This window comes from Bombyx mandarina, chromosome 06 (assembly GCF_030267445.1).
Source record: "Bombyx mandarina strain Sakado chromosome 06, ASM3026744v2".
NCBI lineage: Eukaryota > Metazoa > Arthropoda > Insecta > Lepidoptera > Bombycidae > Bombyx > Bombyx mandarina.
The window spans coordinates 12,956,210-12,970,005 of NC_143213.1; the positions used below are offsets into that span (position 1 = coordinate 12,956,210).

General features: G+C 36.7%; 1 protein-coding gene across 2 annotated transcripts in view; it reads left to right on the plus strand.

Moving 5' to 3' along the window:
• twin (CCR4-NOT transcription complex subunit 6-like twin) overlaps positions 1 to 13,796 on the plus strand; it is a 215,418-nt gene that overhangs the window by 140,426 nt on the left and 61,196 nt on the right. The window lies entirely within an intron of this gene.

Sequence of the window (13,796 nt, forward strand, 5' to 3'; positions counted from 1 at the left end):
TTCAATTGTAGCCAGCAGTGGATCGTAATCCAAGAAAAAATGTAGTAGGTGTTCAAACAATAATTTATTATAATAAATTCACTTCTCAAGGGGTGGAACGTTGAAAGATTGTTAGATAATGGATAATTATTATATGTTTGTGTATAGCATAGTTCCTTGTGATGATTTACGTTAAATTTTACATAACTGCTTTGAATTTACTCGAATGAAATCGCACCTATGTTGATTACATATGTTTATAAAACAATGTGGTGTTATCGTTACACAACTAGTTTCTATTATCGAGCAAAGAAAACATGAATCGTATTTTTCTTATAGAATTTGCATATACGTATGTTTCAAACACAAAGTTAAAACCTAAAAATAAGTCCAGTGGACTCTATCTTATCCAAGGAACGAACAAAACGTGTTAAAACCTATGATTTGGATGCAGATACACATTTAGGTTGCTAAGCATCATATGGTATTATTTGTAATATTTTCACAAATATTTCATATTTCTTATTACTATATTACATTTTATACTGCTTAGGCCTGTCCTGGTGAAACTGGAAAGGCCTTCGGGCCACCAGTAAACTATCAATCATAAAAAAAATGTGATCAAGCACACTAATTTATAGTATCAAAACTGGTGCTTTTAGGTATCACAAGCACCGGTCACCGTCCTCGTCGAACCCGTCGCTTGCGATGAAGGGCTCGATGAGTAAACTAACCCACAGACACAGCCCACTGAGTTTCTCGCCGGATCTTCTCAGTGTGTCGCATTCCCGATCTGGTGGTAGATTCTGCAAAGCACTGCTCTTGCTAGGGCCAGTGTTAGCAACACTCCCGGTTTAGGGCCCCGTGAGCTCATCTACACGTCAAGGAGAAGCTGAAATAGCCTCTCAAGGCTATCATCAGCATAGGTAGGAAAAAAATTAAAACTATAACGGCTGCCCCAAACTTCAAACCGGACCGCATTAGGGATTCGGTGGGGTGATGGTACCTACCTACCTACCCGTGCGGGGTCCCAAGGTGTCCGTCCTACCACTTGCAAAATTATAAAACATTTTATATTTACCGTGACATTCTTATTACATTTTTCTAGATAGCAAAACAAACAAAAACTTGTATTATAATTTATTATACTCATGATAACGACGTTATATTTTGTCACAAAGATGTGTGATAAAACACTTTGTACGTACCGATCGGTTTATAGCGGTTACAACGTTAATAGACGTTTTTTGTTGATTGTTTTGTTTAATAAAGTCTCTTATTTTGTTACAGGTAAGGGCGCATTTCTCAATGTTTCAACAGAATATTGTATACGTAAGTTAAAATTGTTATTTTGTTGTGCTGGTATCAGGAAGTTCAATGCTGCCTAAAGTGACCCATTGGAAGCGTCCTATAGCCACCATTTCTGTAAAGTTCGTCATGTATTTTGTTTGCTAATTTTTATGAGCCACTATCGTTCAAAAAAAAATATCTGTCTGTTTGTGCTCTTATTGGAGATTTCAACATTTTGACATTACGATGTCGTATCAAAAGAAAAAAAAGTACTTGTAGTTTTTGCACATAACAGTTATTATTGTTTTGATAACGATGATGCAAATATGATTTTTCAGACGGAAAAGTCGAAACGCCTCCCGGATTAGGTGCAAATGAATGGTACATAAGACACACCCTAAAATCTTTCTTACTTGGCATAGTTTCACTACGAGAAAAACTATCGCAATATTTCTTGGTCCCCCACGGGAAAAGTTCTATTTAATCTTTGCTAACACTTAATTCACATCGTCAGTCTGAACAACCGATGTCTGCTGTAGTGGTCGCGGCGACCCTCCTATCCCCCTGTCATCGGCGGCTCTTAGCGCCGTCATACCGACACTAATCTATATATATAAAAATGAATTCGAATGAATTCGTTAGCCTCGCTAAAACTCGAGAACGGCTGGATCGATTTGACTAATTTTGGTCTTGAATTATTTGTGGAAGTCCAGGGAAGGTTTAAAAGGTAAATAAATATGAAAATGCTCGGAATTAAATAAAAATAACAATTTGTTTTTCCTTTGATGTGTCCCCCGTCGGACGGATTTCTTTTGTTTGTTTTAAGTTTATTTTATACAAAAGTTTAGGAATTTTATTTATCGATTAAGGCACTACGAAGTCTGCCGGGTCAGCTAGTATATAATAGTTTTATCAGTATTACCGCTATGATTAGTACTCTCCCAAAAAAAAACCGAACACATACATTTAAAATGTAAACAATTTCATAACATGAATTATCAATATCACAATCTTGAAATTCATATGTTATCTGCTGTTGTTTGTTAGTGCTGAGAGCGGAAATGGTGTATTTTGCGGTTTAACTTTCTCACATCGGCGCCGTTCGGTCGATCACTTATTATTAACTTTCCAATATACTCGTGTTTGTTTGTTGAAGCAAGAATATTTTAGTACTATTTTTTTTTATATTCTCACGTCCATAACTACAAAAACATTAACGTTATTCGGTTGCGCAAACACTTTTAGGAGCGCAATTAAGATTTTGTAAGTTTTTGCGTCGTTCGTGTGGAGGTAGCAATTTACTAAAAGCTGCTTAAGTGAATTAGATAGAATTTCACTTTTCGTTTCATATAATTCGTCCAAAGCAAAGAAAATTTATTAAATGATTTTCATTAAATATACACATATCTTACCCAAATGTGTGCATATGTATTTATAACACATGAGGAGATTTGGGAAGTCATTCAAACCGCAGATATTTATCAACTCTTAAATTGTGCGGGTCAAATGATGCGGTCATATTTCGTTTCGTTACAGAGACACTTGACCTTGTGTTAATTGAAATTAAAAACACAGTACCCACTGAAACTATGAATCGGATCGGTTTTTGTCAGTTATCGGTTTATCAAAATATAAAAACTACACTTCCTGCGATAAAGATCTTCCGTGTGTAATGTAATGATACATCAAGATAGATATCTGAAGGCGCACAAACGGCTGCGGGGATCCTTACGATTAGAGTGTGCTTAGTCATAGATCCGTTTAATGTGGTGATGGATTTTTTTATTGATATAGTTCGGTAAAAAAAATCATGTCATACCTGGTTTTAAATATCTACCGCACCCCGTAGACATAGAAAAGTGGCATTCACCTCACCCCTTCAAACATGAGGTCGAAGCCCCTCTCTTCAGATCGAAACCATATGATTGATTCGCGGCAAAAATAAGGAGGTTTGTGGTTCTTATCCGTGCGCGCCCTTATCCGCAAGAGGTTACGACCTACTTACTACCAGTGAAAAGGTATCAAGATAAATAGATGTATAGTGCTCGTTAGTAGTGCTAAGTTAAGAGCTATAGTTACCTATTTACTGTAAATAGACCGTTACTGTATCTATCCATCGAAAAGTGTACAGACTGGTCTAGACTGGGAAGGTTTATATTTTGCAAAAGGTCACAACTTTTCTTTGACCTCTTGCTTAGATGGTATGGTAAACGAGCTCACAGTTTAGCTAGTGTTGAATGGTTAACAGAATCCTGGACATGATAATGTCGTCCATATAGAGGAAGTCGAAGTTTTAATTCTGCCAGCAGTAAAACAAACAACTGATTTTGTCTTGCGGTTAGAAAGTAGCATGTTATTTCTCATCTTTATATGTTCCTTTGTTAATCTCGCCCGTGCGTATGAATGATCTGGGAACATGAAAAAAAAAATCGTTGAGGCACGCTTTCCCTCGATTGTGTTCGAGGTGAAAGTGTACCGTGTTGTCCTTGAGTCCCCGATCTAAAATGAAAGAAGCCGCGTTCTGTGAAGAGTAAGAGTAGAAACTTGTGCGTTTTATGTAACAACCCAATAGCCATAGCCATGAGCTAATGTAAATATTGATGTCAATACTTTATTGTACACACAGTTAATAAAATACAATAATTGCGAAAAGTTATAAAATGGCGAGCTTAACTCAACAATTGAGTTATCTACCAGCTAACCGTTTTTAAAGAGGGAGAGCTTTACGTAAGTGGGTAGAAGAGTACAATCTAATCAATTTATAATATATACTATGCATATATGTTTGCTACAAGCTTTATTTCGCAATGAATTCGACCAGTCGCCGCGTACTAGTTGGAGTTTTCAACAAACAAATTTTACTATAGATGAAAAGACTCTTTCAAAGTAAGTAGTTAAGTCGACGGTGATCTGTCTTGAAATGAATAAAATAAAATATTAGTCACATTTAAGCCGAACTTTTTGTGCGGGTAATTCTGTTTTTCTTACTAACAAAAACATAGTCGTGTCAATGGTTTGTAACTTATACTAGAGGCTTACCATAAGCGCGCGTGTGACTATTCTGTTTCACGGACGACGGATCCGAAAACGGACAGAAAGAATAATTACCGTCACTATTATGTTAATCAATTCTTCAAACTGCGCCGCATGGGGGCCCTCGGCGTGGCGTACTCTCGGCTCCGAGCAACGCGTCTAATAAAGATTCAACTGGTTTTGTGAACAATCAGTAAATTTAACTTCTCCACCCGATCCCACGTCGAAACACTATCAAAAATGTGTTCTTGTTGGCGTTTTTATTGAAACATAATGAACCGACCGATGTGTACAGATGCCCTGAAGATAAAAATGTATCCGAGCTCACCCTGGTTTCGTGGTAAACGAAATTTAAAAATTACTTTAATATTTTTTTTCAGAGAACCTTTGAATTTATTTATTTTTTTACGAGAATGCGAAACGCTTAACTTATTTTTACGACAACAAAACAGTACTAACTAAGACTGTTGTCGGGTAGTCGTTTGTAAAGAAGATAAAATTTTAATTTAGCCATTTTTTTTTCTTGTACGGTTTGTTGTTACTTTAACTTTCCTCAATACGTTGATACGGGCCACAGTTCGTAACGGCGGATCAAACGTGACATTGGCTGTATACCATCATTATTATTGCTATCAATCTTTTCAGTTTATCGTTTTTAGTTTTTTCACTATTTCTATTGAGTAGAATTTAATCACGATGAAGCCCCGTCAATGGCGAACCGGTCACATTGTAATGCGACTGCTTAGTACGTATTTTTTTCAAAACTACTTAAAGCTTGTCATGAAATACTTTAATTGAAATTGGAGGTTTTATATTTAAAAGATCCGTGATATCTAGTGTTGCCTGAAGGTAAACGGCCACCTGACCCATATCCGCGTCCCGACTTTCACCGGGGGGGGCATTCACCCGGGAACAGACGCGTAAACACCCACTCCAATTCTGAAAACGGACTCGCTTCCAACGAACGTGCCCCATTAATTGGAGCGCATTCCAATTAAGAGCTCGTTACGTATACGCCTCTTACGCAATTAATACAGACCGACAATAATAAACGATTTTAAAGAACGTCTGACCGACTATGAATCGAAAAAGAAACATGCGTCTAGCTTCGCAGACGTGAGATGAATCACATTCGTGCCATCGCGGTTCTGATTTCGAAAGAAACAAAGCCAATACTAGAAATGATTTCTCGTGAGATCTAAAAACTCATTGCGAAACAATCGCCGGCCCCGCAAACAATATCGAACTGTATACCGACGTTGAATACCTCGAAACACGAACCGATCAATCCGATAGCGTGCATCTAAAGAATCCTTCTTGATCCGATGCACTCTTGAGATTATTTATTGTAGACATCTGTTCAGAATTCATGCGGACCAAAACAGACGTGTGTTATTGTTTTCATTACACAAAGAGATCCGTTTTGATGCTCGTTCCAGTATAATGATCTTTATTTTACCGCGTTGACCTGCAAAGCACCTATTTGCATGGCGACGATGCACGTCGGACGCAGTCTTCGATTGGTATTTGTTTTTAAAATGTACATCGGTATTGCCAAATACACGATATTAAAAAAAAAATCGAATGCAACGTAGTGTTAACGGTGCGTAAATTTAGGTAATGACAGCTAGACTTTCTAAAACATTTTAGAAAATAGACTTCGTGAATTTCTCCGGTTTCCCGCGATTTATTCTAACTAGAGGTCCCGCAGTAGTCGAAATTCGACTATAATTAATTGGAATTGTAAGTTTGTACACTATTATGATTATATTTTATACTTCTATAATCCCAAATTTCGCCAAGACTACACTATAAAAAATATTAACAAAGACAAACAATATTTAATCTATTCTCAATTTGACAACAAACGTCAAGAACAAAAGTTTGACAATAAATAGTATGCATGCGTGTGTGCGTCAAATACATGGTATGTAGTGTGTGTAATGTTTTCTTTATTGATTTAATGTATCTTTTATGCATTATTTTAAAAAAAAATTAGCATTGTGCACTTCTTCTCTATATTCTCTATAAGTGTGGAAAATTTCATACTCCTTCGTCCGCGCAATTTTCGTAAAAAGGGATACAAAGTTTTTGCTTCACGTATTAATATATATTCTAATATTTATAATTGAAGATGGCGTTTGCTTGTTGGATTGTATTTTATGAGTTCGTCAATAGTTTCGATTGAGTTTATATTCTGTACAGTTATTGGATTTGTAGAGATTTTTGGCGTAGTACAATCAACGTACGATTCCGTATCTACTATTACTATTAAATAAATTAATAAATCGTTGTCTTGTTTGGAAGATAATTAGTTTGTTAATAATTGAAACGACTGGATAAAATCAGGCAAGGACAAGGAGTCATGGAAAAGGATGGAGGAGGCCTTTACCCAAATAGGGGTCCAAATCTCATATATAGGACTAATATTAAACAATTAATTAATTAATTATAAGTATGTAACCTTTTAATTTTAAACTACAACTTACTAACAATCCTCCTTGCATCGTATTCCTCATTGCTGAGGGTCGTGACCACCCTTTGGTATCACCATTGGTACTAACAATCATTGTGTTATAAATCGCGAGTGAGAATTGGATCAAATGGCTTTATTATTAAAATATTATTATTAAAAAGCAACCATCAATAACATTAAAGACACACCTTTTGGCTTGGGCAATATTAATTGAATTGAGCTTAATGTATTTGATACGGACACTGAATACGAACTCGTTACTATAGTTTCACCTTGACAAGAAGAGTTCGTTCAACGCGAACTTCCTCGTTGAAACCTTTCTTTTTTTCTTTGAGTTGAAATTCCAACAGACTGTATTTATAAAACTTGCATCTTTAGAGGTAAACCAGGCACGCATCGTCGAAGGGACCTTGAAGTTTTGTGCTGCACCGGAATGTAGTGTCAACAAATCGCGGATAAAGAAACGAAAAACGATAAAAGAAAACTCGATGCAGGATAGCCTTGGTACTAAACAAGACTACGAGTAAGATGCCGGCGCGACCGTGAATCAGACACAACGCGATGTGACATTCACTTGAAATGCGTCGCATTTATCTGTAATACCTACGGACTTCGTGTATTTTTTACATGTACCTAAAATTTTGTGTCAATTAATTCATACAGTACTTAAACATTTATTGTTTTACAGTACCTAACCTCACCTTGAAGCCTACAGAATATGTCTCGGCACAGTTTTATCACGAAGTATCGATTGTCTTGCAATCCGTTCTTACGTGTGTTTATGAGCTTTTAGGACTTACATTTGCCGCTTATTACGTTTTTATTATTTACCTCGATACATAACTATACGATACATAACGATACGAAACGTAACTTTTAGACTAAAGAATCAAATTGAATACGGTAAACAAAAAGGATGAAAAATAATCTCAATAGCCTTCTGAACCGTTGGACCGTGTTTATTCGCTTTATTTTACCGTTGATTGTTCGACGTGCTTGTTCACTCTGAACTTTATTGTTTGCCTCCACGCTTCTTTCCTACATTTTATCGACATCGCTTGTTTTTGTGTAATACGAAAATGATCCTATCTGACCATCACGACCGTGTACTGTTATGGCGACCGGTACGATTCGTTCGTTTTCAGTATTTCCTGCAGCCGAATTAAGAGCATCTCCGAAAATTAAATCTGCACTTATCTTAATTGGATTACGTTCATATTTGTTCTCGTTCGAGATGGTCGTGACTGATTTTATCGATTTCACCGTTTGATTATTACTATTATTATGTTTTACGGTCGACCGCGCCGAATATTTTTCGTGTGATTGTTTAAACAAAAGGCGCGTTTTATGCGAGATATCGATTTACCCGTTATTGAGCGTTCGGTGTGTTGGATAATCAGTTTCGCAACGTTTCGGTCGCGCCGTTGCGGCACAGAGGCGCGTGCGGCCCGCGGGGGCGTCGGCCCAGTGAAAGTGTGAAAGTGAGGCGAATAAGCTTGCGCATCGGCCGCCTACTAATACTAATAAGACCCGAAAGGCGCACTCGTGCACGCTTGCTTATCGCCGTACCGATTGGTAATCAAGCTGATAAATGATTTCACTGTCTTGTTGCCGCGCGTCGAAACTGCCACGCGTATTGGCGCCGCGTCCTCTAAGTTAATCTTTATTCCAAATAGATTTTTGAAACATCATTTTCATGTCGACCTTACTGCCGGTTGCGATCACAATATAGTATTTTTTCGGGCAGGGGGCCGAACCTTATACAAGGTGTCCACGTCTAGGGGACTCGCGGCGTATGTGGGACTTAACAGTATGCAGATTTTGGGAGTAGACCGCGGGTTCAAGGATGTTTTTAGAGCCCAACCCACAAAAATACCGAATCGACCATGGCTAAATCTTACTTTGGTTGTTAAGTAGTTAGTAAAAAAACTCATTGTCCAAATTCTGTTTAAAAATTTGACAACGTAGTACATTTAACGAATGATACACAGGAACCAATTATTCATGTTCGTCGGCCTCACCAATGACCAGGAAAATACTTCTATTAATAACACATACACAAAAAAGGGAAAGTGAACGCTTGTGATTTTCGGACTGACTATTATTATTTTTTTGTTTAGTTTTGTTGCATTACAGTAATTTTTATAGTCACGTTTCAAAATGTAACAATTCAGATCTTGATGACCACGGTATATAATGTCACTTGAACTACGAGTACTAACGATTGGTGCTATTTAAATAATGACAGTTAGATTGTTCCAAAATAGACAGCAGTGTAAGCTTAAGTCTGGTTTTCGAGGTTGATTTGTTGTGTTGTTGTGTTGTTTAAACAAAGAAAATACTCCAATCTCATGTCTCCTGATGAGTGGCGTGACTTTATGATATCTATGAGCTCCGGTAACCATTTAACACCAGGTGGACTGTGAGTTTGTTCATCCTGAGACCACGGCAAGAAAATCAACGAAAGGTCAAATTATTTATTTATTAAGTTGCACCAAAAAAGTGATCATCGATACAAAACATTGAACAATTGACAAAAGTTCATGGCAGATGTCACCTCAATTATAGGCACAATCGACAGTGCATTAACAACAAAAATAAAAATTATTTAACTAAGATTTGATTACATTTGATTGATTGCTTGCAGATTAATTTATATTTAATTGGGAAATGATCCGCGACAGATTTTATTTATATAAAGTAGAAGTTTTACAAATCCACGCATTACAAATTTTTGCACATCCACCGAAAATAAAATTTGTGCTGTGTGTCTCGGTACACAGACACGCAACGCCTCCGGTGTTAAAAAGAACAGTAATTAGCAACAATGCCGTGTGTGTTTATGCGTCATAAAAATTCAGAAAGAACGATATAATTTTAACAGCTATTTTCTTTTCATACCGCTTTTTATACAAATTATTCGCAAAACCTACATTCTTTTAATTACCGTAAGCCGCCATCAATCCTTTCAAGTGAACGCAACGCTATTATTATTGTTAGGTGATTTAAGTTTATTTTTTGATAGTACATACTCGTAATATTAATAGAGATGGAGTGCATTCTGATTGATTTTTATTAATACGCTTTTATTAGCTTCAGACGTATGTGTGTATGTTTGTAACGGAATCTTTGAACATGATTTTGACCTCCTTGAAAACGTCGGATTAACTTAAAATTTGGTATACTTATTAAGGACCGATGACAATTCAATATTTAAAAAAAAATTGAAAAAATTGAAATTCAACTAAAAAATGAAAAATAAATAATACTAGTTTTAAAAAATTTTCTGAAAAAGCGTATTTTGTTAGTTTTTTTTAAACTATTGTTTATTTTTTAGTCAAAATTGAAAATATTCTCATGTTTGAGATTAAATCCCTTTTTGTTATCATTATATTATTTCGATGCTTTACAATACTCGTGGTCACGGATGACTATTGGTGTTATTCGTCGGCATTTGAATATTGTGCAACTACAGTCGGTTTATGTAAAAAAATAATCTTAAGGCTTCATTGTATTAGTTTAACGTATATATTTCAATGCGTTACGATTAGTATTAATCGTGTCGACGACTCGCGGAAACAGAGGAAAATACTAGGTATCTATGTAAAAAATTACTGAAATGGTCACTTCCTATTAGCGTAAAATGAGCAAGACAGACTATTATCATATGAGACTGTTTTTTATAATGGTTCAGAATAGTAATCCTCAGTACAATTCCCCTCCTTGCGTGCATAATCCCCAATGCTGAGGGTCGTGGCCTCATGAGGCTTTATTGGGAAAATACACATAGTGGGGTCCCGCGTCCTTCCAGAGCAGTGCTTTTGGAAGAGATTTAGTTCTTCGAGGCCGCTGAAGGCTTGTTCTGGCTAATTAACCGCCGCCAGACATTCGGCGTTAACTGTTTTACGGTGGAACTCCAACTCAACCCTACTCTTTTCTTATTGGGGCTTGGGACCGGTATTGTCAGAGTTAATTGGCAGCGTGTCAGTACAATTACAATATAATAAATAAATATTTTACAAAGTATAACTCTCCATTTTTAGATCATACGAGCTGTGAACCTTTCATGAACCGCATAAGTTTTTCAATAAACTATAACGAATAACTCTGCCAATGAAGACACTACGAAATCGTTTTCAATACTTCATACTTTCGAAATGTGAATGCGACATAAATTACTTACAGTCAACTATAATGATGGTAAATTATCGCTGTGCGAAGTCATGTGATTGTGTGGCAATCGATGTATTGAGAGAATCGACCTCCATTACAGGCTGGAGGAGCATCCTTCGATCGAACGTGACTAAATAAATACATATGTTCTGTTTTAATGATGATGCTAATACGATTTCTTTCGGATCTTGGTGGGAGAATATTATTGATTTGATACTGAACTGTTATACATAAATGTAACACATAATTGAATATGCAATTTCGAAAAGAGCACATTTCTGAAAATGTAAAATGTTCAGGAAATGAAAAAAACATGATTATTTTCTAAATCAGTGTAAAATTTAAAATAATAATTTTGAGATCTATTTCAGTGTTAATTAGCAATTGAAAATTATTGGAATTATTATAAAATGGGTGTAGGTAAACCTCAAAACTATATGTATATGAAAAAACGTATTTGACAAAATATGCGACATGTGCCCTTTTCGAAATTGCTATTCAATTAAAATAACAATAACAGGAATAACACATAGGATAAAAAAGAAGAAAGCCCGGAGCAATCACCACTAACTATTGCACTGAGAAATACGTAATACATGAGCACTGAGCAGTGGCTCAGTAATTTGTCATTATCAGATAGCTTCTGCTAGAGGATTCAGTGATTCGCACGATCAAACGCTTTGCTAAAATCGGTGTATACAACACAAGCAAATTAGTTTAATAACCGATTTAGAATGATTTCAAAATTAAGGTACGGTTTCACTTAAATAATTTGCCATTTTATGTCATCGACTAATATAAGAGAGTAAGTAACCATAGCGGGCTATTTAATGTACTTGTTACAATTTTAATCCTTGTGTAGTCAAATTTGTTGAAAGATTACGTATCAAAATTTCCATTGAAAATAAAAAAATACGAGTCAAATGTTGCGGCACGTTATTGGTTTGAAAGGAAGCTACATGCTGGTGTATCTCAATAAACCAATAAATAAGGCGAATATTTATAAAGTAAAATAAAGTACTTATATTATTTTGAATTGTAATAAGTAAGGTTTAATTAAATATCGGCCTTAAGTTTGGATATTTTTTCCCTATTCGATTATAGTGTGAACAAAATCTATGCTAGCTGGACATAGCCTTTTTTGTATGATTAAAGGATTACTGACGGCCCGGAGGCCTTTCCAGTTTCACCAGGACAGGTGAGCGAGCAAAGGCTCAGCCAGTAGTTGGACATAGCCGACAAGTAGCCAACGACATGTTTTTATTTTATCTTATAAAGATAGCATTTTATGCCTAAACGTCGTATGACTGCGATTCTTGTCATTCCAATCCATTAAACACTGCAGCAGACATTTTCACCTTCCATACTGTTTTAGCGTTCGCTTTTATTTCGACTTTTCAACCGGACAATTCGAAATCACTCAGATTTACATTAGCGCTAAGACCGTCGTAAAAGCCATTGAAATATACATATTTACTGCCATTCACAAAAATCACCGAATAATATTACTTGTTGTTTAAATTTGTTTCGTGTATTGTTAATATTCTTCAACGAGATTGTACTGATGTATTTTATTCGCCTTGCAGTTAAGCTGATGCACATTTGTTATTTGGTTGAACTTTGCATATCGTATCTTTGTCAGCAAGACGTGTGATTTTTGCTGCATTGACAACTCAAAATACGATCCACATATTTATGCTAATGAAACCACTTATTACCATTGTACCACCATTCTTATTTATGACAAGCACATCGATCGCAGATAATGGACGCAGTCTATATCCCAAGCGAGAACTCTCTTCGAAGAATTAATAGCTGTCAATTTTCGATGTCTGTAGTTGTTAGTATTTAGTGATGGTCGGATGTTTTGAGAGCCCGCACGGGTAGGTACGACTACTCAGCCTATTTCTACCGCAATGCAGTAATGCGTTCCAGTTTTATGGGTGGGACAGTGGTCGTACTATAGAACTGAATCTTAGAATTGATATCTTAATGGTGGTGGTACCTACACGCGCGGACTCACAAGAGGTCCTACCAACAGTAAAAAGTAAAAACCACTACAAGTATTTTGGCACAAGACATTTAAGGTTATCTGTAATTTTGACCGTAATGTTGCTATGGATTAGCAATGCATGATGCTGACGGCTCAAGCCACTCTCTCCTTTGTACAATCCATGACGTTTCTCAACCTTTTGTAAACTACCACCGCAGGCCTCCTAAATCCATTGTAAGCCACAGACGATCTTTAAAACTGTTTTTTTCTTTCACCACAGCCGTGCTTCGGCACCGCACATTAACCAATGTGCCGTGTCTGTCAGATGATATCGGTGGCCTCGTTAGTGGCATTGTTGCGCCCACATCGGGTCCTAGGCGCAGTCCTAATGGGGAAGGCAGGATTGCAAGAGTCGCCCCGGACGATCAACCCTACTGTCAGAGAACGCATCATATCCCTATACATTAAATAAGGATCGTAGATTGTGATCAATCTGCTATTCGTATGTTAGATTCACTGTTCTTGAGCTTATGTTATGCGTAGGCGAGACTGTGACTGCTCGAGGGCGTGTGAAGAGAAAAATGGCCTGGGAAGAATAGGACCGCGATATGTGTATTCCAAGTCTCACGTGCTTCTGATAGTATCTCAACGTTATTACCTTGAATAATCATTGATCTTTACGTGCCTAATGGAAACATAAACGAAATAAAACGGTAACTGTTGACGTTTCATTTTAAAATATTCCCCTTCCGAGAATTCGCTCTCACTCTTCGGGATCGAGTGCGAAACTGTAGCCATTGTCTCGCACGCGTGTCGCATTATCTAATATTTCACCTCACAATGGATCAGCGC